This window comes from Trachypithecus francoisi, unplaced genomic scaffold (genome assembly GCF_009764315.1).
Source record: "Trachypithecus francoisi isolate TF-2019V2 unplaced genomic scaffold, Tfra_2.0 Lachesis_group1, whole genome shotgun sequence".
NCBI lineage: Eukaryota > Metazoa > Chordata > Mammalia > Primates > Cercopithecidae > Trachypithecus > Trachypithecus francoisi.
This window is the reverse complement of record NW_022681454.1, coordinates 54644635-54671716: the sequence shown is the minus strand read 5'-3', so window position 1 is coordinate 54671716 and position 27082 is coordinate 54644635. Positions and strand designations below refer to the sequence as shown.

The following is a 27082-nucleotide window of genomic DNA, read 5'->3' as shown; positions in this document are numbered from 1 at the left end:
CGGGAGGCTGAGGCAGGACGTGAACCCGGGAGGCGGAGCTTGCAGTGAGCTGAGATCCAGCCACAGCACTCCAGCCTGGGTGACAGAGCGAGACTCCATCTCAAAAAAAAAAAAAAAAAAAATCTTAGATGAAGAGTTTTTTCCCTTCTCTGACATAACCCCTCTATTTCTACTCTGAACTCATCTCTTATTACCCAGGACATTGCTAATAAGGATGGGTAGTCCCAAGGTTCTGCCCTTGCATTTCTGCTGTATTAGAAAATACTTGGATTTTTGAGTCTTTAAATCACAGTTCCAGAACTTACTAGCTGGGTAATTTTTGTGAAGTTGCTTACTCTTAATTTCTCAGTTTCTTTTTCTATAAAATTGAGATAATGCCAACTTCCATGGTCAAGAAGATTAAATTAAAATGATGTATCCAACAATAACTAAGACAATGAATAAAAGGATAGGAAGTTAGAAACAGGGGTAGTTACATTTACAGTAAAGTTAGTTGGATAGGAAATGTAGAAGGTTCTTGGTTCTCCACAGATGTCCCTGACACTCAGCATTTCCTATGTGCTGACTCTCCTTACTGCAAGTGCTGGTGACCCTGGTGCAGCCTTTATCTGTCTGTGGGAGCTGCCTTGGCCCACACTTGGGTCAGAAAAGAAGTGTCAGGGAGTAACACCCCTGGGGCAGCCCTCAACCAGTGACAGAGGGAGGCCATGGATAAATGCCACGGGCCCTTGCCTCCCAAGTGAGACAACTCTGAGGCATGATCTATACTGCCCCTGAGACCCCCCAGGAAGTCTGAGCCCCAGCTGCCCGCAGTGACAACTGATCACAACACACCCTGTACTGGCTTTCTTTCCTTTTCTGTCTCACTTCTACACTCACTTCCCAGTGCTTCCTGGGATCCCTGGATCCTTTTCTCAGCATCTGTTTCTGGAAGGACACATCCCGAAATAGGAAGGACTATTTTCAGTAGTCACTATAAAGTAGGAGGTGTAACTGTGTGTAACTTCGTGGGGTTACAGGGTGGAGGAGTTGAAAGAAGAAAATGGAGGCTTTTAGGGTCGAAATCCTCTAGAACAGTGATTCTCTGTGTTGGTGTGCTAGGGAGTCACCAAGCGCTTTGGAAGTGAAATGGAGAGGTAGGAGCACTGGAGTGGCTCAAGTTAGATGACTCTGAGGAGGAAATGAGCCACCTCTTCAAAGTTCTACCTTTCTTCAAAGCACAGTTACCTGGAAACACAAACGAAAATGAATGAGAGGAAGATGAAGAATAGGAGCAATAAGAAGAGGAGGAGGAAATCCCACCTAATTGTATCTACCATATTGCCACTACTTTACATATATTTCCATGGGTTCTTTGGAAGTGAAGTCCAGGATTTGGGGGCACACAGGGAGTCTATGATTCTAGTAAGCAAGGCAGGAAGCAGTGAAGGCAAATAGAATTAGTGAATGAAATGAGATAGGTTATGTGAGGCAGGAGAGATTCCAGGGAAGCCAGAGATGGGCTTGCTGGGTGGGGTCAAGGAGATGACAGGCTGTGACTGCAAATGGGATAATAGATCTCAGAAACACAGGTTACCCTAAGTGTTAACGACACTGACTAAGGCAGGTCAAAGGTGGAGGTCTTTTTTTTTTTTTGAGACGGAGTCTTGCTCTGCCACCCAGGCTGGAGTGCAGTGGCCGGATCTCAGCTCACTGCAAGCTCCGCCTCCCGGGTGTATGCCATTCTCCTGCCTCAGCCTCCCGAGTAGCTGGGACTACAGGCACCCGCCTCGTCGCCCGGCTAGTTTTTTGTATTTTTAAGTAGAGACAGGGTTTCACCGTATTAGCCAGGATGGTCTCGATCTCCTGACCTCGTGATCCGCCCGTCTCGGCCTCCCAAAGTGCTGGGATTACAGGCTTGAGCCACCGCGCCCGGCCAGGTGGAGGTCTTTAACCCAGGAAGTACCTCTGGGGTAAAGGAATCTAAAAGGTTAATGTGGATTCCAAAGTCAATACAGATTATGGCAAAGGGCAGGGCAGAGGAGCAAGGCTGATTCTGCTGCTGAAGTAGGCTTGGGAAGTGAGGATGGATCCGGTGAGTCCCGGCACTGAGAACTGCACAGTCTTCAACTGAGCAGAGAGTGAGAGTGGGTGAGGGTAATTGGAGGGTGAGAAAGCACGCTGGAGGGAGGAAAGACAGCTGGCCACTCCATCTCACCTGCTGACTTGAGCAAAGAAGATAAAGCTATCATGCTGAAAACAGTTGGGAGAACAGTGATTTCACAGGAGAGCATCTTTCAGGCCAGGAGGTAGAAGAAAGAGGATTTATGTGAATGGGGACTGTGATGGTTAATTTTCTGTGTCAAATTGGCTAGATCGCAGTATTTAGTTAAATATTATTCTAATTATTTCTGTGAGCATATTTTTTAGATGAGATTACCGTTTAAATCAGCAGACTTTGAGTAAAGCAGATTACCTTCCATAATGTGGGTGGCTCTCATCTGATCAGCTGGAGGCCTTAACAGATAAAGACTCCCTCTCCTTCCCATTAGGCAGAGAGAATTCTGCCCGCAGACTGCCTTTGGACTTGACCAGCAATACCAAGTCTTCCCTGGGGCTCCAGCTGACGGGCTCACTCTGAAGATTTTGGACTTGTCTGCCTGTACAATAATGTGAGCCAGTTCCTACATAAATCTCTCTCTCTCTCTGTCTCTCTCTCTCTATATATATATATATGTATGTGTGTGTGTGTGTGAGTGTATTTCTCTCTATATATAGTAAATACATATGTAATACATATATACATGTATGAAGGTATATGTATCTATGTGTATATATAGAATGATTTCTCTAGATATAAGTGTATATATAGATAGAGCTATTATTAGCTATATATATAGAGAGAGCTATATATAGAGAGAGCGAATACTACTCAGCCATAAAATGTAAAGAATTAATGGCATTCGCAGCAACCTGGATGGGATAGAAGACTATTATTCTAAGTGAGTAACTCAGGAAGGAAAATCAAACCACATGTTCTCACTCATAAGTGGGAGCTAAGCTATGAGGATACAAAAGCATAAGAACGGCACAATGAACTTTGGGGACTCCAGGGAAAAGGTGGGAGGGGGTGAGGGATATAAGACTGCAAATTGGAGGCCGAGCGTGGTGGCTCAAGCCTGTAATCCCAGCACTTTAGGAGGCCGAGGCGGGCGGATCTCGAGGTCAGGAGATCGAGACCACGGTGAAACCCCGTCTCTACTAAAAATACAAAAAAACTAGCCAGGCGAGGTGGCGGGCGCCTGTAGTCCCGGCTACTTGGGAGGCTGAGGCAGGAGAATGGCGTGAACCCGGGAGGCGGAGCTTGCAGTGAGCCAAGATTGCACCACTGCACTCTAGCCTAGGCAACAGAGCGAGACTCTCTCTCAAAATAAAATAAAATAAGGAACTCCTGAGTTATCCCTAGTCCTCCTTGGGTCACTCTGTCCAGCTTCTGATTCCTCTGCTTATTTTAGTTGTGGGCTTTATGAGATCTCCCCAGTATTTGGTATCTGATTCCTAGACTAAACGGTCAAATGTGTGTGATGGGGCAAAAGGCCTTAGGATGTAGAATAAGAGCTGAGCAGGTGGTAAACCTGTGACACTGATGTGATGGATGTAGGAGTGGTCTCCTTGCAGCCCTGGAGCCCTTCATCAGAGTGGGATTTCACTCATCTGAGCTGGCAACACGCCCTGTTATTCCCAGGACATCTAGAATTCATCACTTGTGCCTGGATTGTTTATTCACTTAACTTATGTTCCTGAATTCTTTGTAGCAGAGTCATTTCCTGTTTAATTCTCTCCAAACTTTCCCCCTTTGGCCCAGGACTGAGAATTATCTGTTCTACAGTGCATAAAATATTTTTCACAAAGGTAAGCCGTTAGTTATGTATTAGTCTGTTCTGGAAAGCCAAAATAGTTGAGACCTACAGTTGGTCCATGTGATCTGGGAGTGACCAATAGTCATCACAGGTAGTGCACGTACCTAAATTGGATCCGTGTGTATCATTTTCTGCATTGGTAAGTAGATCCACGTTTTCCTTTGGGAGGCTCACTTTAATATCCTTCTGCTTCTTTAAGATTGGGAAACCACCCAGGCCTCCCAGCTCTTGGCAAGCAACACTCTGACTTCATGTTGTTACTCAGCATTTTGTTTCTTATTGAAACACCGGGCTCTGCACAACTGGTTTGTAGATCCCCTGGGCATGCCCAGAAACATAGCAGCCTCAGGAAGACAGAACTGAAAAGAATACACAGTGAGAACAGGAGAAGGGCTTTACAGCTCTGGTCAGCCTGACTCAAACCTGTGTTAATAGCTCAGACTCTTGTTGCTCCATCCAGCCCTTCCTCTCTCTTCTGATCACAGTCCTACCGGCCCTTCTAGTAGCAACTCAAAAGCCACCTCACTCAGCCTAATGTAATCTATCCCTCTTCTGTGTTTCTTATAATACTTTTATTTATTTTGTCTTACAAATTTTCCTTGTGTCATACTTACTTATGTATGTATGTCTTCCTATGAGGTTGTAAGTGTTCAGGAAAATTAGAATGATCCGCTTTAGCTTTTATCCTTCTCCTTGAGCACAATGCCTTGTACTTATTAAATAAAAATGCTTGAATTGTATGGAATTGAATCAAAACCTAAGAAAATAATCTGCTTTAGAATAGATCTGAGAATGCTGAGTAATGCACAACTCCTGCCTTCCTTGGGGGGACCTGAAACCTTAGGGGGACTTCAATTACTTCTGGATTTGGTATAGCTTCAGCCAAGGCAAGATTTCCCAGGGTTGCTATGGCCTACAGGAATATCAGCCTCCATTGGTCTTAGTGTCTGGCTTTAAATGATAATGGAACCAAATCACACTGATGTTTTATGTTCTTATAGTAACATCATAAAGATACTGAAAATACCAGCAGTATTAAAGAAGAAAAGCAAATTCATTTCTTTTTTGAAAGATAAATCTCATAAAGGATTAAACTTTTATTATAGATAAGGTGAAATTTGATAAGTTAAAATGATAATTAGATCCACATTTGTTATCATGGAAGAGTTTCAAAATGCTTTGTTGGGTGAAAAGAAAACCTTCTAAAGTAGGTTTATTATGATTCTTTTTTTTCTGGTAAAAACAAATTTAAAAAGATAACTTCTATATAAAGTATATGTACACATGCCTGAAGAAAGCATTTGGAAAATTATACAGGCATTAATTTCTCCTACAGTTAAAGTGTCCATAACAAAAATTGGACATAGCACAATTGGCTACTTATTGAATATAATTTATTGAGTCGCTGTTAGTAATAATCAGAACTGACTGGAAATTGGTATCATCAGAATGATAAAAAGCTGCTGCCTCCCCTGGCTGTAATGGACTGTACTGCAGGCAGACATGCACAGCAACAGTGATGGGGCGTTAGAGGGTGCTGAATATGTGGTGGAAAGTGCAAGGAAGTTTGTGTTTCCTTTTGTAGGTTTTGATCTACTTTTTTAAAATTAAAGCTAGCAATAACCAAATACATTTATGGTTATGAAAGTAAATTTATTGTTAAAATTACTATTTTAAAAATTCTGTTCTGTGAGTTTTAACATTTCTGTTTCCATTAAAACATTTTTTTTTAATTTTAGTTTTAAATTGCAATTTGGCTTAATTTTAATAGGAGATACACTCGTAAAGGACAAAATCTAAAAGGCACATGCTAGTATTTCTAAATGAGAAATTTTTGTTCCATCCCTATTGCTCAGCCATCCTTCTCCAATTTCAACCAGTGTTACTTTACCTGTTTCTTTACATTCTTTTGATAAGTTGAGATTTCTTAGAAATAAACCTATTTAACAATAGTAGAATAGGCTATATACTAAAATACTAACTGTAGTTATTTTCAAACAATAGGATAATAAGAAATGTTTATCTCTTTATAGTTTTCTGGTTTATTTTTTTCCCCAGTAACTAAAAGAATTAAAGATAATTTCTAAAACCATTTTGTTGGACTGTGTGTGACAGCATGCCTAAATATTACATTGTCATCACTTTTTAATTATTCCATTTCTCTTCTTCTGGTCTTTAGTTTTGGTTAACAGTATGGCAATGCAAAAAAAAAAAAAAAAAAAAAAAAATGGCCGGGCGTGGTGGCTCAAGCCTGTAATCCCAGCACTTTGGAGGCCGAGACGGGCGGATCACAAGGTCAGGAGATCGAGACCATCCTGGCTAATACGGTGAAACCCCGTCTCTACTAAAGAATACAAAAAACTAGCCTGGCGAGGTGGCGGGCGCCTGTAGTCCCAGCTACTTGGGAGGCGAAGGCAGGAGAATGGTGTGAACCTGGGAGGCGGAGCTTGCAGTGAGCTGAGATCCGGCCATCGCACTCCAGCCTGGGCGACAGAGCCAGACTCCGTCTCAAAAAAAAAAAAAAAAAAATTCCTTTTACCTATTTTCTCTTCCTTCCTCTTCCTCAGTCCATACCTCATGAAAAAAATAAATATGCATCAAAGTCATATTCTGAAAAGAAATTTCTCACTAAAATTTTTACTAGGGTTTCTGAGTATAATTTGACTCATTCTAATTAAATCAGATTAATATCTACTATGCTTCATTCACTAAAGATGTTTTAAGTAACAGCAATAATAATAGCAAATTCTTAGGGCACATTTATCTTGCTGGGTTAGGTAGGAAAAGATTATATTTTTTTTTAAGTGAGATACAGAAAAGCTTGGAGATTGGAGGTGGGATAATGGTAATTGTCCATATTTACATTTTGAAAATACGTATTTTTGAACTACTTTCACTATGCCTGGAATCAACTATTTTTCTAGGCCTTTTCCAGATGTCAGAATTTGATCAATAGCACCATTTATCCGTAACTACAATGTTATCTGCCTTGGAGTAGACCACCTCAGGCCCAGGAAAACATCAGTTCTGGCCTTGTGGTTGTGCCACCTGCAAATTCAACCCCAAATTTTCCTTACTGGGTGTTCTCTTCTGTATCTTCTCTCCCTTCCCTTGTTATTTGTCTCATTTTTCTTTCTTTCAGGAGGCCAATGTAAAGCTAGGGTGGTAGAGTGGAATGAGCACGGATATAGGACTTTGGGAGCCAGGATTCGTATCTAGTTCTCTACTAAACTATGTGTCTTAGGCAAATCACCTCAGTATTCTGGTCTCCCTCTCTTCCTTCTTTCCACAAATATTTGCAGAGCTCCTACCTAATGCTAAAGACTATTCTAGGTGCTAGGATGCAAAGATGAACAAGACGTGACCGCTGCACTTTGAGACTGTGTACTTGGTCTCTCCCGCTGTCCCTGAGAAAGCTGCATCTCAAGACAGCAGCTGAAGTGAGTTTGTGGTTCTGCCCACCTGCTGTCTGGCCAGTGAGGAAGTGTGTCTAATGTGGGCACCTACTGGGCTCCTCAGTACCAAAAGAGGAACCCAGGGATGAAAGACATGAAATATGGTAGGGACGCAAAGCTCTGTCAGATGGTGTTAGGGATCAAAAGGTGGCAGCAGTGATAGCAGCGATTTGGCTCGGCATGCCCTTGGACAATGCAGGCTGTGGCTAGGGCTGCTGTGGTCAGAAGGAAAAGCAAATTGTGCTTTTCTGGGTGGAACATCAAGTGAAGACAGTTAACCAAGGTAGCATGATTTGTTACGATCGACTGTCTGAAAGAGTCACAAGAATGCAAGTTTACCTTGAGCCTTGGGTTAGAAAGATAATGAGTTTGGAAGTCAAGGAGAGGCCAGTGAATTTGATGCAAATCACTTCATGAAATTCAACTCCTTATTCTATGGGGCTCTTCTTTCTCTTCCTGGGACTTAGCATTCTTTATGTCTTGACACTTATTGGATGAATGTATGAATGGAAAATCTTCACAGAACTTAAATGTACATTGAGAACACATCACAACCTTGGTGGAAAACTGGGAGACTGGTAATCAAGAGTTGAACATTCTATTTCATGAAATAATATCGCATAAAATGCTATAATTGAATGAATGGTCTCATCAACAATTTTACTTATAGAGAGGGCTCGCTGCAAGGCCAGATGGAGTAAAGTGGAGAAGGAAAGAAGACTAGTCCTGTCCCCATGCATCTCAGGGATTCTCTGAGCCAATGACTTCTCCTATAAGCATGAAAACCTAGGAGGGAGACATTTATTGCCAACTCATGAAGGGTACTGGGTGGGGACAGAAAGAGGACAAGGCTTGGAGGCAATGATTAGACAGTGGAATTTCATTTTCACATTTTGCTGCTTATTTTTGGCCAAGCCAAACATTTTCTGAGACTCAGCTTCCTTTTCTGTAAAATGCCGCTTCCTTTTCTGTAAAATGCCACCTCCCATTCTCTTTTCTGAATTTCTTCCTATTAGAGCAGGGGTCCAGGATCCTAGGCAGTGGACTGTTACTGGTCTGTGGCCTATTAGGAACCGGGCCACACAGCAGGAGGTGAGCGGCAGGTGAGTGAGCATTACTGCCTGAGCTCTTCCTCCCATCAGATCAGCAGTGGCATTAGATTCTCACAGGAACCCTATTGTGAACTGCTCATGCAAGGCATCTAGGTTGTGTGCTCCTTATGAGAATCTAACGAATACCTGATGATCAGAGGTGGAAATGTTTTATTCTAAAACCATACCGCCACCCTCACCCCCACCCTCTCTGTGGAAAATTTTTCTTCTAGGAAACCGGTCCCTAGTGCCAAAAAGATTGGGGACCATTGCTAGTTAGAAAATTTACTTGCATTAGAAACTTACTTGGACTGATATATTCTTTGAAAACACAAATACACCCTGCTAGTCCCAGTTTTTTAGTCAGGAGAAACAAAGCATTTTCCCATTTGAATTGGAATCAGCTGATGCTGCAGGTTACTGGAGACAGAGAAGCCTCTAAGTTGGGCTGCACTGGATTGACAGGTATTGAGAGTAAAGATTCAGGAAGAAACTGATGGGCATGTCTGATCATACAGGTGTCTGTGCAGATGACAATAAAGGGAAACTGTTAGGGGCTTGCTGAGGCACTAGCAGGAGAAATCCAAGCAATTATATGGGGAGAGAGAGCAGGTCACCTGATGGTGCTAGGAATCCAGACCTAACAGAGAATAAAGTCAGGGCAAAAGAAAAGCTGAGGGAAGAAAGACCCCTGGTCAAAAGAAGGCCAGACAGACAAATCTTAACATCCTGGCTTGGCTGTTCCTGTGCGATCCTCATTTTTTATGTCTGTAAAATAGTGATTATATGCAACTAAAAGCATTGTTGGGAGGATTAAAATGAGAAGATATGTGTTGATTCTTAGCATGAAGTTATAACACTCAATAAATTATAGACACTATTTTATATTATTAGGACTCTCGTATGAAGGACAGGTAAGTTCATGGTTGAAAGTGAAGACGATGAGAGAGGAATGAAAGAGGAGCTGGGCTGGGATCTGAGGTGATGGCTGGGTTTTCTGCTAGGAAGATATGTCACATCGACAGACAATGTCGATTTTTAATAGGTCATTATAGGGGCTGTGGCATCTGAACTGGCCACAGATGAACCCAGTCTGACTGGGATCCAGTGGAAAATGTAGTACTGCAGGTTAAGTACCAGGAGTCTGGTTTATAGGACTCTACTGTATCCTCAGGTCAAAAAGGAGAGGGAGAGAGGAAAGATGTGCTAGGTCCTGATGACAAGGTCCAGATGTGACTAATTTGCCCAGAAACATGGGGGCAGAAAATTGAGTAAGTAAAAAAAAGATTGAGTGAGTGACAAATGGTTTCTTAGAAATGCAACTCTTTGCCCCTAAACTGTTTAACCCCTGCCATTAGACCCCAGAGAGTTTCAGATTCTTAGAATGTGTGATATACATTCTTTTGTTTTCCCCAAATAGAAATAACTAATAGAAAAGGATAAGGCCAGGAGCAGTGGTTCATGCCTGCAATCCTAGCACCTTGGGAAGCCAGGATAGGGGTATTGCTTGAAGCCAGGAGTTTGAGACCAGCCTGAGCAACATAGCAAGACCCCAATCTCAGCAAAAAATAAAAAATTCACAGGATGTAGTGGGCATGTGCCTGTAGTTCCAGCTACTCTGGAGGCTGAAGTGGGAGGATTGTTTGAGCCCAGGAGTTTGAGGCTGCAGTGAGCCATGATCATGCCTCTGCACTCCAGTCTTGGTGACACAGTAAAACTCCATCTCTAAAAAAATTAAGTAATTAATTAATCAAATTAAAATTTAAAAGGATAAAACTAATACTCCTTGAAAAATGAATAAATACATGAAAATATAGGAAAGTATAAAGTAAAAAATCAGATTTTCATTCATTTTATTACCAGTGAAGTAAACCTTTTTATAAGTTACTTAGCCATTTCCACTAGTGTGAATTGCTTACTTTACTCTTATATTACTTATTATTATTATGTTCACATCAGATGGTAAAGTGCTCACATCTGAACAAGGCTTAAGGGAAGCACATCCCACGCATGAGCATGAACACCCAATCATCACACATATGAACTATGAAAGGATCAACTCTTATATTACTCATTTTCATGTTACTCATTTTTAATGATAGGTTGCATGCCTTCTTTATTATAGATTTGTAAAAGGGTGGTAAGGATATTAAATCTTTGTCATATATTTTATTCTTCTGATTTGTTATCGGTGTTTTTCACCTTGTGGTATTATTTCTCACATAGAATTTTTAAGTTTTTACTTTTCTTTTCAACCAATATTTCCATTTGTTAAGTGCCCTACAAGATCAGATGGGAGATCCCAAAGATTCAAAATCATGGTGATGGAGATGGAAATATAAAGATGACCAAAAACACAAGAATCTAAATAGAGTTGGCAGATGAGTGGCACAGACAATAAGGATTGAAGTCACTGAAGTCCTAAGAGTGTGCACTGTGGGTTAAGACTTGCTGGGTTTGAATTCTGGCTCTGTCAATCAGTAGCAGTTCGAACTCTGGAAACTTTTTTTTAACCTTCCTGTTCCTTAGTTTCCCCAGCTGTAAAATGTAGAATTTTGTATAGAACGTAAGATTATTATGATGTTCTGTCAACAAATGCTAACTATTTGTTGCATTTGTAAACTGTCAACAAATGCTAACTATTTTTATTAACAGACAGTTTTTTGTTTTTCCTTTTTAGATGGAGTTTTGCTCTTGTTGCCCAGACTGGAGTACAATGGCACAACCTTGGCTCACCGCAACCTCTGCCTCCCGGGTTCAAGCGATTCTCCTGCCTCAGCCTCCCAAGAAGCTGGGATTATAGGCATGCGCCACCATGCCCGGCTAATTTTGTATTTTTAGTAGAGACGGGGTTTCTTCATCTTGGTCAGGCTGGTCTTGAACTCCCGACCTCAGGAGATCCACACGCCTCAGCTTCCCAACATACTGGGATTACAGGTGTGAGCCACCGCGCCTGGCCTATCTGACAGTTTTTAGGGCCTGGTAAAGAAATGGGACTAGAACTGTTCCCAGGGTGGGTGTGAATGAGACTAGATGAGATAGGAGAGAAAATGTAAACCGAGAGACCCTGGGGGTACAAGTGGGGTCATGGTCCAGGTGGCTGAATGCCCTGACCAGTGTCGCCAAGGTCACCTGGAGGAGTGGCTCTGAGAGGTGGTTAAGAAGTACGTGTCAGGGTGACTGAAAGCAACATTGGGGGGGAAAAAAAACAAAGAAAAGACAAGAAAGAACTCACCAGAATTTCTTCTAGAATGGACAACTTTAAGTAAAAAGAAGAAAGTGGAACAAAAGTATCTCAGCCACTGTGTGAAAGGAAATGAAACTCAAGTAGCAGAGAGAAAAAAAAAAAGGACTACCAACAGTTGGTACTGAAGATAAAACATGCCCCAGCTTCACCACAATGGCCAAAATGCGAAAGACTGATAGTAACAAGTATTGACAAGGATGGGAAACAAAAGGAGCTAGTTGCTGGTAGGAATGCAAGTTGATACAAACCTTTTGGAAAACAGTTTGGCACTCTCTATTCAAGCTGAACATATGAAGTCCCTAAGACTCAGCAAGTCTACAACTGAATTTTTGCAGAACAAAAATTCATATATAGGCTCACAGAAGACATTTATGCTAACAGCAACAGTAGTCATAAAATCCCCCAGCTGGAAACTACCCAAATGCCCACCCACTAGAATGAACAGACACTGTGCTATGGAAGACTGCACAGCAATACGAATGATCACAACATGGATGAATCATACCAAACTGAGCAAAAGTGATGGGCAAAAAGGAGCCTAGTGTGTGATTTAATATGATTCCACTTACATATAGTTCAAAAACAGGCAGAACTAATTTCAATGTTAGAAGTGAAGATATGGTTACTCTTCTGGGAGGCTGTGAGGGAGTGGCTGTGGAGGCTGGTTTTGGAGGCACTGGGAGTGTTCAGTTTCTTCATTTGGGTGATGACTACATGCTTATGTTTGATTTATACAAAATCCATCACAGTATATACTTACTACTTGTGACTTTTTCTTTATATATTTAATTTGTCTATTAAAAGTTTAAAATATTTGCCTATATTAGAAACTAACAAGTCATTGAAAATCATTTTGTTCACTTTCTGAAGGTGTAGTTGGTTTATTGTCAGCTTCACGTTGATACAGAATAATTTTTGAACCTCAGTTTCTATATTTATTAAGTATGGATGATAATACTTTCTTTACAGTAGACAACTTAGGGGAGGAGCTTCGAATGTCGTGAAATCCCATACAAATTGCTAGGGAGATAATGTTTTGTCCCCATTCCTGATGTTTCCTTTCCATCAGCACAACAACCTTCAGCTCTCCCAACCTACTGACCATTCTATCCCAGGAGAGTGAAACTGACAAGTTTGTTAAGTATAGAACATCCCTCTTCAATCTTTCCCTCTTGGAATCTGGAGTGTCTAGCATAAAAGGTTATTAAACCATAGAGAGACTGAGTGCATTCTCTGAATTTGGATGGGTAATAAATTACAGAGCTAGAATTTGAACTCAGATTTCTCTCTGATTACACAGACTGTGTTTTTAACCATTCCACTGTATTGCCTGCCTCATAAGCCATCTATTATATACAAAATAAAGAGCTGAGTTGTTTGGTACAGGTAAGAATACAATAGGAAATCAGAGTAGGGAGTCTATCTAGGGATTAAAGATGACAACACAGGCTAGGTGCAGTGGATCACACCTGTAATCCCAACGCTTTGGGAGGTTGAGGCTGAAGGATTGCCTGAGCCCAGCAGTTCGAGACAAGCCTGGCTAACATCAGGAGACCCTGTCTCTACACAAAATTTAAAAATTAGCTGGGCATGATGGTGCCCACCTTTAGTCCCAGCTACCCAGAAGGCTGAGGTAAGAGGATTGCTTGAGCATGGGAGGTCGAGGCTGCAATGAGCCATGTTCATGCCACTGCACTCCAGCCTGGATGACAGTGAGACCCTGTCTCAAATTTTTTTCTTTTTCTTTCTTTCTTTTTTCTTTTTTTTGACAGGGTCTCATTCTGTTGCCTAGGCTGGAATGCAGGGGCATGAGCTTGGCTCCCTGCAGCCTCTGCTTCCCGGACTCAAGCAATTCTCCCCTCTCAGCCTCCTGAATAGCTGCGACCACAAGCACATGCCACCACACCTGAATAATTTTTGTATTTTTTGCAGAGATAGGATTTTGCCATGTTGTCCAGCCTGTTCTCAAAGTCCTAGGCTCAAGCCATCCACTTGCATCAGCCTCCCAAAGTGCTAATGCTGGGATTGCAGACATGAACCACCATGCCTGGCAATTTTTTTTAATTTAAAAATTAAATTAAAATGTAAAAGATGATGGCACCAGATTTTTCTATTCCCATACTATATATGTCAATTCTTGCTAAGTCCTCTCAGTGTAACCCCCAGGAGCCAGTATAGTTAGAATTAGCATTTACCTCCTTCTAAGTCAGAATAGAAGATGTGTCTGTTGGTGGCAAAAATACAGTTAACAGGATTTAATTCCAGTGCCACATGCCAGGGCACTCACACTTAGCCCATTTCTCCATGGGTTTAGCTGCAGTGTGTCATGTACTGCTGCTGGTGTTTGCCTTTAAATTCTAGACTGCTTTGTAAGCCATTCTAAGATATTAGAAGGGACGGGAAGCATATTTTCAAGCACCTGAAATATGAGAATAGGTAAAGGGTATGTTAACAGCATTTCATAAAAGATTATTTTTGAGGTATAATGTTTATTCAATAAAAACATTGATCTGAGATGTTCAGTTAAATGGGTTTTGACAGCTTTATACACTCATGCAACCACCATTCAAAACAAGATATAGAACATTTTCATCATCCCAGAATCATACTGTATAATTTTGTGTGCATCTGGCTTTCTTTCACTCAGCATACTGTTTTGGTAACTCATTCATGCCATTGCACTTACCAGTAGTCTGTTTTTATTGCCAAGTAGTATTTAAATTTTTTTTACTTTTTAATTTTTGTGGGTACATACTTATGGGGTACATGAGATATTTTGGTACAGGCATGCAATGTGTAATAATCACTTTATGGAAAATTGGGTATCCATCCCCTCAAGCATGTATCCTTTGTGTTATAAACAATCCAATTATACTTTTAGCTATTTGTAAATGTATAATTAAATGAGTACTGACTATAGTTCCCTCATTGTGCTATCAAGTACTAGATCTCATACATTCTTTCTAACTATTCTTTTTTTGTGCCTGTTAACTAGCTCCAACTCCTGCTCACCCCCTCTGCCATTACCCTTCCCAGCTTTTGGTAACCATCGTATTCTCTATCTCCATGGTTCAATTGTTTTGATTTTTAGAACCCACAAATAAGGGAGAATATGCAATATTTGTCTTTCTGTGTCTGGCTTATTTAACTTAACAAAATGACCTCCAGTTATCATCATGTTTTTGCAAATGACAGGATCTCATCCTTTTCTATGGCTGAATTGTACTCCATTCTTCACAGGAACCACATTTTCTGTATCTATTCATCTGCGGATGGACACTTTGGTAGCTTCCAAATCTTGGCTATTGTGAACAGTACTACAACAAACATGGGGGTGTAAATATCTCTTTGATATTCTGATTTCCTTTCTTTTGGGAATACATGTAGCATTAGGATTGCTGGATCATATTGTAGCTCTATTTTTAGTTTTTTGAGGACCCTCCAACTGTTCTCCTTAGTGGTTGCACTAATTTACATTCCATCAGCATTGTACAAAGGTTCCTTTTCCACCACATCCTCACCAGCACTTGTGATTGCCTGTCTTTTGGATAAAAGCCATTTTAACTGGAGTGAGATGATATCTCAGTGTAGTTTGGATTTGCATTTCTCTGATGATCAATGATGTTGAGCATTTTTTCATATACCTGTTTACCATTTGTATATCTTCTTTTGAGAAATGTCTATTCAAATCTTTTGCCCATTTTAAAAATCAGATTATTAGAGCCAAGTAGTATTGAATTGTGTAGATATACAACAATTTGTTTATCCTTTTTCCTGTTGATATATATTTAGGTTGCTTCCAGTTTTGGCTTCATATTAAAAAAGCTACCGTGGACATTCTTGTGATAGTCTTTGTGTGAACATATATTCTCACTGCTCTTGGGTAAATACCCAGGAGTGGAACTGTTGAATCATAGGGTAGATATATGTTTATCACTGTGAGAAACTGCTAAACAATTCTCCAAAGGGTTGAACCATTTTAATTCCTACCATCAATGTTGCTCTGCATTCCCGAAGGAAAAGTTTTTACAAAGCCAAACTGCAATGACATCTTAGTAAAGAGTATTTATCATGGTGTCTAGGGTGGGAAAAATTTCTGTGGGAATCATTTGGAGGGAGAAAAAAACAGCAAGAAGGAGCTGGGCGAGTGGATTGGCATTCACCAAAAAGCATTCACCAGGAAGCCAGCCTGGGGACACTACATGGGCAGTGGGCTCCATAGCTACCAATCAAGGCTGTGTTCTCTGCTGATGGCATTCATTCCACATGCCAGGCCCTCTGTCTGTGATCCAAGAAATCTGGGCAACTTATTGTTTTTGCTCAAGTTGTACTTCATTGAAATTCTTTTTGGAGTGTCCCTTTTGGTCACAAGTTCCCTTTCTTGTGTGAGAGCCAAGATAGTGAAGCCTAGCACAGCAAGGCTTTTTGAATTTGTGCTGCTGACTTCACCACCAGTTGTGGTATCAGAGCTGGCTAACCTGACGCAGCTCGTGATCAGCTTTCCCCTCGGTTTCTACAAGTACAGAGCAACTTATTGTTTATCTTTTGACCTCTTCCTCCAGGTTAGTTTTAGCAAAGTTTTTAGCTTGTTTTTTATGCTATTATACTTGAGGGAGGGCAAGGCCTTTGGCACTGCTTTTAAGGTGATTTCATTTTGAGACAAAACCTCACTCTCTGAATTTTTCTTTAGATCATCCTGACAGAGGTAAAAAATAGTGTGAAATAGCCCCCAAAAGAATAAATCTCAGCTTTCTTCAAGCATGGTTTATCCTGTCTGTGTATTCCTTTTAATTCAATCCTGTTAGTAAACATTCTTGCTAAAGTAGGCAGTCCTTATTCCTCAACCAAATTCTATGTGGTAGACTAGGGTCCCAAATTTGGGCACAACTTGGTTTCAACTCCTATAATCTTAATGCTGTTCCTCCAATTGGCACTCACTGTAAGTGAGAAAAATACAAACCCCTATTTATTTCTCATTCCTTCTCTTTCAATGGAGGGTTTGTCCCTCTTCCTACCAAAAGCAAATTCTTTCATGTATGTTCTGGATTCCATTCTGTCCTGCCTTCTCAGAGAATGTTTCTAACTGGTTATTTGTTACCTGTAGCAGAAATCATTGTCCTCCTAAATCTAGGCTTCTTCTTTCTTGGTATAAAGTTGTTGCTGAGAAGTAGTGGCTGCCTGACCAGAAACGACATTCCCTAACCTCTCTTGCCTTTAGGTGGAACCACATGACTAGTTATTCTCAATATAATATGATTAGAAGTGGCATGGGTCCACCAGCTAGCTTCAAAAGCAAGAATGCTTCTTCTCCCTTTCTTACGGGTGGCGAATATCTGGGTTACCTGTGGCAAATCCGCACGGCTCTACAGCAACCTCAATTCTTGCCTCCTCAGAAGAAAGAATTTGACCGAGGGCCGTAAGGCAGAAAAAGAGATGGAGGCAAGTTTCAGAGTAGGAGTGGAAGTTTATTAAAAAGCTTTAGAGCAGGAATAAAAGGAAAGTACACTTGGAAGAGACCCAAGCAGGCAACTTGAAGGACAAGTGCAGTGTTTGACCTTGTGACTTGGAGTTTTATATGCTGGCGTATTTCTGGCATCTTGCACCCCTTTCTTTTGATTCTTCCCTTAGGGTGACCCACCTGCACGTGCAGTGCCCTCCTTGTGCTTGGGAGGTGAGCATACACAGTGTGTTTAAGGAGCTGTACACATGCTCAGCTGAGGCTTTCTTCCCTTTTCCAGTGGAATGCCCCTGGAAGGTCATACTCTGTCGTTTTGTCTCTCAATGCGCATGCCTGGGTTCACTTGCCCAACTCCTGAAAGCTGCCGATTACCAGTTACAGGTGTTTCCTCTCTATATAGGAAGACTGCCTTTCCCTGATACTGGCCGTAACCAAGTATTATTTTAGGGAGACAGTTAACAACGGCCTGGCGGTCAGTAGATGGGCACCTGACCTTCCCAGTAGGGGTGTTGGGGGAGCCCTCTCCTGCCCCACTCATGCCTGGCTAGCTACCTACTGTAACACCTTCTGCCATTTGATGCAGAGAGGCACAGCAAACTTGAAAACCAAGTATTAAGGATGGGACTTCCACAAGATGGATGCAGTCTGTATTCCAGTATCACCATTTAGAGAAGACCCAGCTACCATTAACAACATTTATTTGGGGCTGGTCTGAAGATAGTGAGTTATCTCAACTGATTGGTCACAGTCAGTTACAGATCAAACTCCTCATTCTACTCTTTCTCCACTTCTCACTACTGCACTTGATTCATTGAAAGAGAAAGAAAGAAAGGAAGGAAGGAAGGAAGGAAGGAAGGAAGGAAGGAAGGAGAGAAAGTAGAAGAGAAAGAAAAAGCAGAACTTCCATTTTGAACTTGATGTGAGTGAGAAATAAATTTCTATTGTGTTTGACCTATTATATATTGCAGATTCCTTTGGTTATAGCAGTTATCATTACCGTGACTAGTAAATTATTTTTCTTTCCTCTACATCTTCCATATTTATCTCTATCAGTATCTATCTATCTGCATTCAGACATGACCAAACATTTCCCAGCTTAAAAGCAAACAAGCCTTCCCCAGACTTCACACCCATGTCCAGTTTTCTCTTTACTCTCTTTCACAGACAATCTTATTAAGAATGTTGCATATGTGCAGTTTTAATTGCTTTGCCTCTCATTCGCTCTTTACTCCAATTAACATGGCTTCTTTGCCACCACTCTATTAAAACCGCTCTTGTTCGAGGTCCTCAAAAGCTGTCATGTTTCCAGATCCAGCAGACACTTTTGGTGCTCATCTTAACTCTCAGAAATATTTAACACAGTTGACCACTCCCTGCTTTCTGACATACTTTCTTCTCTTGCGTCCTTGAAACCAATATCTTACTTGAATGACTCACAGGCATTTTAAATTTATCATATCCCAAACTGATCTACAATCTCATTCCTCTATTTTCTCATCTCAAAAAATGCTACTTCCATCCATCCACTGGCTCACGCCATAAATCTGAGGCTAATTTTTGACACTTGCTAGAGAAAGTTGCCATCCATAGACAGTCCAACAGGTCAATTTACTTCCGAATTTTTCTTAAATGTAAATACTCTTATCATTTGCACTCTTCCCCATAATCCTGTCCTTTCTCCATGTATATGTTTTAAAGTACAGCTCAGATTGGCTGGGGGCGGTGGCTCATGCCTGTAATCCCAGCACTTTGGGAGGCTGAGGCAAGTGGATTCACCTGAATAAGGAGTTTGAAACCAGCCTGGCCAACGTGGTGAAACCCTGTCTCTACTAAAAAGACAAAAATGAGCTGGGCGTGGTTGCTGGTGCCTGTAGTCTCAGCTACTTGGGAGGCTGAGGCAGGAGAATTGCTTGAACCTGGGAGGTGGAGGTTGTGCAGTTAGCCGAGATTGTGCCACTGCACTCCAGCCTGGGCAACAAGAGCAAAACTCCATCTCAAAAAAAAAAAAAAAAACTCTATATATAGATGTCTAGATAGATCAGATAATGTCGCTTGCCTTTAAAAATCCTTCAGAAGATTCCCACTGCACTTAGGAGAAATTCCCTAATTCTGTTTTTCTTTCCAACTTTTACTTTCAGTTCAAGGGGTAAATATGCAGGTTACACGGGTAAATTGCATGTCACAGGAGTTGGGGTACAGATAATTTTGTCACCCAGGTAATCAGCATAGTTACCCAATGTAGCTTTTCAAACCTCACCCTCTCCCCACCCTCCACCCTCAAATAGGCCCCAGTACCTCTTGTTCCCTTTTTGTATCAATGTTTAGCTTCCACTTATAAGTGAGAACATCTGGTATTTGGTTTTCTAGTCCTGCATTAATTCCCTTAGGAAAATGCCTAATTCTTAATATCACCGTTACACCCTCACATGATCTTGCCCCCTTTCAACGTCTTTAGCTTTATCTACCACTCACTTTCCCTTGCTCACTATATTCCAGTTGTTCTTTCAAATCTTTGAAATGAAAAGGCTCTCTCCTACCTCAGAACTTCTCTAGTTCAAAGGGCAAATATAAACTCAATCAAGCTTAAGTGAAAAAGGAAATATGGTAGTGCATGCAAGTGAGGAGCCTAGGAGGCAGCTGACTTCAGGCGTGGCTGGTTCTGGGAACTCAAATTATGACCTTATTGCTCTGTTGCTTCATCTTTTAACTCTGCTTATCTTTGATTTAATTTCTTCTTATCACAGACTATCATTATGGAGGCAGAATATTCACTGTCAGAGATGCCTGTTTGTGAAGTAAGGAATGAACCTTACTCAAAGAGTGATCTGGCCTTTGCTCTTGGTTTCTGGGAGGTAATCTTTAGGTCCTTGGAATGTCATGCCTGACAAGAGTGTCTCTGTTTGCCTGGGGGCCTTGGGCCAACCAGATAGTAACAATGTGATTTAGAGCTTTGTGATTATGGCTTTGAGTCACACCACCAAGGTTACTTAAGGTGGGGACTTTGGGTACTGGAGACTGAAATCAGTCTCATGGCTAATCAATTTTGCCTGTGTGGAGCTCTAGTAAAACTCCGGGCCCTGAGGCTTGAGGGAATTTTCTCTGTGGCAGGACTTTGCATACCATCATGCACTGATGCCAGGACAGTAATGCTGCCCCGACTTCATGGGGAGAGGACAACTGGAAACTCCACATCTGGCACCTTCTGATATAGGAGTTAAAAAGAAATTATTTAGGCAGATAGTGAGGGTAAGGAAGTCCTCGGTAAGGGTTTCCTTTTAATGAAAAGCAGCCCCCAAATCATTTGTTTTGTAACAAAGAACAGTCTGGAAAATTGAGCTGCAGACATAGAAAAGCAAGCTAGAAGCTTGCATGGGTGAATGCTGGCAGCTGTGCCAATAGGAAAAGGCTACCTGGGACTAAGCATGTTCAAAATAACAGCTCCATCTTCCCTTCTCTTTGCCAGATACATGTACAGTAAGGAGTAGACAACATAGTGCCAGCCAAGTGGAAAGCTCATTTGCATAATCAGATTAGGGTGTGGTAGCCAGCCTTCCCCACCCTGTATGTAAACATCACACCTGGTCCAACCAATCTGTGGGCCCTATGTAAATCAGACTCCGCCTCCTCAAGTGTATCTATAAAATCCAGTACCCTCCCACTACACACCTGACTTCCTTTTCAAGCATCTCTCTCTCTCTCTTTCTCTCTCTCTCTCTCTTTCTTCTCTCTCTCTCTCTCTCTCTCTCTGTCTCTCTCTCACTTATCCTTTCTCTTTCTTTTGCCTGTTAAACCTCTGCTCCTAAACTCACTCCCTGTGTGTGTGTCCATGTCCTTAATCTTCTTGGTGTGAGATGATGAACACCGGCTATCTACCCTAGACAGTGGTACCACTTCACTTCCAGGCCCATGTGTCTCTCCCTTGGCCTGTGTTTAACTTGTATTTTTTCCCTGCAGTCAGCTGTAACCATGAGTACAGCAACTTTCTGTGAGTTCTGTGAATTCTTCCAGTGAATTATCAAAGGTATGTTTTGGGAACCTCCTGAGCTTGCTGTTGGTGTTGAAAGTAGGTAGTCTTGTGTAGACTGTGCTTCCTCTAACTATATAGTTGGCTGACTCTCACACCATTACACATTCTTAGCTTAATAACTGCAGCTAAATGTTTCAGTTTTTCTTGACATTATACAAGAAAGTCTCCAGAGAACAACACTTTGTCTGGCTAGGTTAAAACAAATGTCCATCCCTGAACTGATCAATACCCTGGAGAAAAGAGTACTGCAGTCAGGTCTTGGTCACGTAGCTGCCTAAACTACAAGAATTTAGATTACCAAAAGAACAGGGATAGGGATGTTGAGTGAACAAAAACAACCAGCATCCAATATAGAACATCTTCACCAGCATTTTACTTTGTTTGGAGCATTTCTGATTTCAAGTTCTCCCACAGCATCACAATTTCCCAATGACTAAGACTACTCGTCATTTGGGTTTCAGATTATCTGTCATTTCACCAGAGGCTTCTCTAATGTCTTATAGCTTCTGTCAGTTGGTCATTATATGTTCATTCATTTGATTGTTAGTTTAATATATATATTTTTTAGAGACAGGGTCTTGCTGTATTGCCCAGACTGAAGTGCAGGGGTTATTCACAGGCATGATCATTGCACACTACAGCATTAAACTCCTGGGCTCAAGCAATCTTTCTGCTTCATCCTCCTGAGTAGCTGATGTATGTTACCTCACACAGCTTAGTTTAATATTTTAATGCCACTTTAACTCCAGCTCCATGAATGCAGGACCACATCTATATTGTACATCACACTGTAGGTGCTCAAACACATTTTCAGATCAAATGAATAAGAAGGAAAGAAAAATCTGTCAGTGAATTACCTGCATCTCAGATCTTGTGCTAATTCCTCAAATGTTCTTTTTTAGTAAAAGTTCAGTAAACAAATATCTGATTAAACTTTGGACTCACTTGTTAGAACTGGTGAAAGAAACTTGCTTCAGTTTTGCAGTCAGGAATTCAAGAACTGCACAGCCCCCAGAAGTGAAAAATCACTGGGTGGATTTGCCTCATCATCCTTTATTGAAACAAAATACGTAATATATGTATGGAAATATATCTCATGATAAATTTAAAAAACTTTTTTTTTTTTTTGAGACAGAGTCTCACTCTGTCACCCAGGCTGGAGTGCAGTGGCGCGATCTTGGTTCACCGCAAGCTCCACCTCCTGAGTTCACGCCATTCTCCTGCCTCAGCCTCCCAAGTAGCTGGGACTACAGGTGCCTGACACCACGCCTGGCTAATTTTTTTGTATTTTTAGTAGAGACGGGGTTTCACCGTGTTAGCCAGGATGGTCTCGACCTCCTGACCTCATGATCTGCCTGCCTCGGCCTCCGAAAGTGCTGGGATTACAGGCGTGAGCCACCGCGCCCGGCCTAATAAAACTATTACTAAATGTTTTATTTGATTTCAGCTACACAGTAACCTGGTAAGATAAGTAACACAGGCAATTCTGTTTAACAGATGGGAAAAAAAAAAAGCCTAAGAACCTGAAAGGTGAGATGAATTACTCAGGATCACGTGGGAAAATAAGCAGTCAAACAAGACGGTTACTAAGCAATCCTGAAGCATAGTTCTATATTCCTTTCCACCAGCCCAGTGTTGCCTGTACTCTCAGCCTTGGTGAACACACACTGCTATCTCTTCAGTTATGGGATGTCACACAATATTCAATGCAGTGAATTTGAATTTGAACAGATACTACGTTTTCCCTATTTTATGAACATTCTGGTTACTTGGCCTTTCCTTGTGACATTCTTTGTTACACTTTCCACTTTTAGTTAGTGATTTACTCCATCCCTCTACTCAATCCCAGTGGTTATGGGGTTTTCCCCTTCCCCATCCCCATCCCAGAGGCACTCTGGCCAGTGAGAGTCTGGCATCCTCCAGGCAGGCACTCTTTCCCAGTGGACTTGAACCTGGGACAATATGAAGCTGGCACTTCTGTGTAGTCAGCTTGCTCCCATGTAGAACCAGAAGCTAAAGCCCATCTGTGGAAGGCAGAGGTGAAAGATGAAGGAAATCCATGACCTAGTGACACATTTTGAACCCTGAATCCAGCTGTGCCTAAAGCCCATACTATCCCCGGATTTTCAGTTACACAACCCAGTAAATTTCCTCCCTTGTGTAAGTAGGATTTTCTGTCTTTATCATACAGAAGGATCTTAAGTACGATATCCTATAATAACATACTCTCATTCAATTGCATTTCCATACTCTTCTTGAAGAGGGAGAGAAATGAGTGAAATTACAGCTATTTCCCAGAGAGTTACACTGCATATAACAATGGGATTAGCTACAACAAAACAAAACTAAACTGAAAGTCACTTCACTAGGAGTTAGCTGCATTCTCCTAGTCTGAAATGCTTCATTTGGTACCTTTCTCCTTCAGGTGAGTGATGAGAGGGCAACTGCTCTCATCCCTAGGATAGATTAGCCCCTACTGCTGGTCTCTTACTTTGCTCACCAGCAGGTCTTCCAGAATTTTCTCCAACGAGATTTGATGCTCTAGATGGCCTTAACACTGCTGAAATTCCCTCTAGCTATCTAGACACATATCTTCCTTCTTCTATCAAGTGTCATTGCAAACGTATCCCAGGAAAATTCTGCTACAATCCTTTCAAATCTTGGAATAGAATTTTCAGGTACAATCTGTCTGCAAATAATACACCTGTCCAGGCTGGGCGAGGTGGCTCAAGCCTGTAATCCCAGCACTTTGGGAGGCCGAGACGGGCGGATCACGAGGTCAGGAGATCAAGACCATCCTGGCTAATACGGTGAAACCCCGTCTCTACTAAAAAATACAAAAAAAAAACTAGCCGGGCGAGGTGGCGGGTGCCTGTAGTCCCAGCTACTCGGGAGGCTGAGGCAGGAGAATGGCGTAAACCCGGGAGGCAGAGATTGCAGTGAGCTGAGATCCGGCCACTGCACTCCAGCCTGGGCTACAGAGTGAGACTCTGCCTCAAAAAAAAAAATAATAATAATAATAATACACCTGTCCAAAAAATAAGCCTAACTAATGACTCACTTTTCTGACTGCCAGCCTCACAGAAACAAGAATGAGGTGTGGGGTTGGGGGTGGTGGGATGCTATAAGAATTCTTTTGAGTCAGAAGAATTCAGTATACAGGACCACTTAGTTGGCATTAATGGTTTCAGCACCAGACATTTTTAGACTTTTACTTAAAAATTCAAAGCTTTGATATTTCTCAGGACAAGATGAATTTTGTCTGTGCCCTGGCTAGTGAATCCAGCAATTACTTTTCATTTGCCAAAATGATGAGTGTTTCAGTTTTCCAGGAACTAACATTGCCTAATTGGATGTCATACCTCAATGGATGACAGGATCATAGTGAATAATAATAATTTGGTAAAATTGTTTTGTTACTGGTACTTGTAGGAATTTAAACAAAGTTGGTAGGTGGTTCTAGGGGGAAAGTGACTAGAGAACAGGTACAAGCTAATTCCTTTCATAAGAGAGGTTGTAGAACTCATGATGCCAATACTTAGGCTATATGTAAGTGAAGATGGAAAGCCATGTCATTTTCTAAGCTCAACAAAAATAAAAGAGGGCTGGGCATGATGGCTCATGCCTGTAACCCCAGCACTTTGGGAGGCTGAGGCAGGCAGATCGCTTGAGCTCAGGAATTCGAGACCAGCCTGGGCAACATGATGAAAACTCGTCTCTAAAAATAAATATAATATAATATAATAATAATAGAATTGAGGATTGCCCATATTAGTCATTTTTTTCTCAAATATTCCTGGTAATAAGAATACGAAAAGCATGGCCGGGCGTGGTGGCTCAAGCCTGTAATCCCAGCACTTTGGGAGGCCGAGACGGGCGGATCACAAGGTCAGGAGATCGAGACCATCCTGGCTAACACGGTGAAACCCCATCTCTACTAAAAAAAAATACAAAAAACGAGCTGGGCGAGGTGGCGGGTGCCTGTAGTCCCAGCTACTCCGGAGGCTGAGGCCGGAGAATGGCGTAAACCCCGGGGGGGAGCTTGCAGTGAGCTGAGATCCGGCCACTGCACTCCAGCCCGGGCGACAGGGCTAGACTCCATCTCAAAAAAAAAAAAAAGACGAAAAGCATAGACATTGCTATGATATGTAGCAGAAAATACTCTGGCTGGCCGGGTGTGGTGGCTCACACCTGTAATCCCAGTCCTTTGGGAGGCTTAGGCAGGTGGATCACGAGGTCAACAGATCGAGACCATCTTGGCCAACATGGTGAAACCTCGTTTCGACTAAAAATACAAAAATTAGCTGGGCACGGTGGTGCACACCGGTAGTCCTAGCTTCTTGGGAGGCTGAGGCAGGAGAATTGCTTGAACCTGGGAGGTGGAGTTGCAGTGAGCTGAGATCGCACCACTGCACTCCAGCCTGGTGACAGAGTAAGACTCTGTCAAAAAAAAAAAAAAAAAAAAAGAAAGTAAAAGAAAATACTACTCTGGATTCAGAATTAGGAGACCTAAACTTTGGCCCTGTGTGGCCCTAAGCAAGTACTTCTCTTTGGGTCTGTCCTCATATATAAAATATTGAATAACTACTGAGGAAATGTTTAACCTAAATTTTGATGACAGATGATGTCATTCATCTCAGTTTCAGTTCAGTGTGCATGACCTAATTGACATGACCGAAACACAAGGTGTCTCTCTCAAGGACCTTTGAAGGTGACCACAGCAGGTAAAATGAATTGAACTGGGAGAAAAGGAGAACCAAGGTATTAATATTAATTATTCATTCATTTATTTACAAATGTTTTGAGCACTTAATAAGCACCAGACACTACTACAGGTGCTAAGGATACAACAGTGAATAAATCAAAGATCCAGTCTTCATAGAGTTTATTTTCCAGAAGGGTGGATATGCCATGAGCAAATAAACATGTAAAACAGAGTGTGTCCAAAGGTGACAAGTCCTGTGTAGAAAAGTAGAGTGAGAAAGAGGGGGTGCTTGAGGATGCCCTTTTATGTAGGAGAGCTGTGAGTGAGATGGCTTTGGACTAGCAAGTGCAAAGACCCTGAGGTGGGAGTGCATGTGGCATGTTTTAGGGGTTGCTGGAGCACAGTGAGGAAGAGGAAGAGTGGTAGGAGATGAGATCAGAGGGAAGGAAAAATGGGAAAAGAAGCTGGAAGCTGTTATTTACTTGAATATGAATTGTCCCCATCTCCTTATTTGTGGATTTTTTGTTACCTGAATTAGGCAGGGGGAAATATACTGGCTCAGTGTGATAATAGCATCTGTTCTGATTTGGATGGAATCAGGATCTGATCTGCACAGAAACACAAATATTCCTTGGAGAGTGAAGCAACATTTCCTTCATTTTCAGCAAAGTTTAACTGATTTTATATCAGCACCTGTAGTCTCTCCCTTCCTCTGGTATGTGGTCCTGTAGTAGTTCTACTAACACAAGTGTGGTGGATGCAGTGAGACAGGCACTCAGCGTCCATTCAAAAGCCATTTCACTAAAATTCATCTAAAAACCATTTAGATTTCTAGCCCCAGAACTCATCTATGACTAGATTAGATGCTCTCGCATGAGTCAGGAAGGTGAAAATGAGGCAGAATCACTTCCTGCTTTTCTCGCTCTCTGTTGCCCAATGAGCTTTTTCTGCAGTAAATGCCAGTATCTAGTCACCAGTTTCATGGGCGTGAGAAGGCAATTAGTTACAAAGGCAGCAGCAGGAATGGCTTTCAGGGCTACGTTAGCATGTTCATTGGCCTTAGACACTCTTGCCTCGATGGACCCCTTCCTCCATTAAAAAAATTAAAAATGTTATGACTGTGTTGGGATGAAGATGAGTATATATATTTTTAAATTTTTTATTTTCATAGGTTTTTGGGGAATAGGTGGTGTTTGGTTA

At 41.7% G+C, this 27082-nt stretch overlaps 1 long non-coding RNA gene and 1 other non-coding gene across 4 annotated transcripts; one reads left to right on the top strand and one right to left on the bottom strand.

The window, feature by feature from the left end:
* The first annotated feature begins 128 nt into the window (after positions 1-128).
* On the top strand, positions 129-27082 carry LOC117085429. 3 transcript variants are annotated; one of them, XR_004437954.1, is made up of 4 exons: positions 129-1613; positions 1920-2651; positions 21105-21171; positions 25818-27082. It is a non-coding gene; the product is annotated as an uncharacterized LOC117085429 (long non-coding RNA). The 3 variants fall into 3 exon arrangements; XR_004437953.1 differs by lacking the exons at positions 21105-21171; positions 25818-27082 and adding exons at positions 9620-9716; positions 11126-11182; XR_004437952.1 differs by lacking the exons at positions 21105-21171; positions 25818-27082 and adding an exon at positions 9620-10003.
* Positions 10399-10501, bottom strand: LOC117086544. Its single transcript, XR_004438439.1, has one exon. It is a non-coding gene; the product is annotated as a small nucleolar RNA U13 (small nucleolar RNA).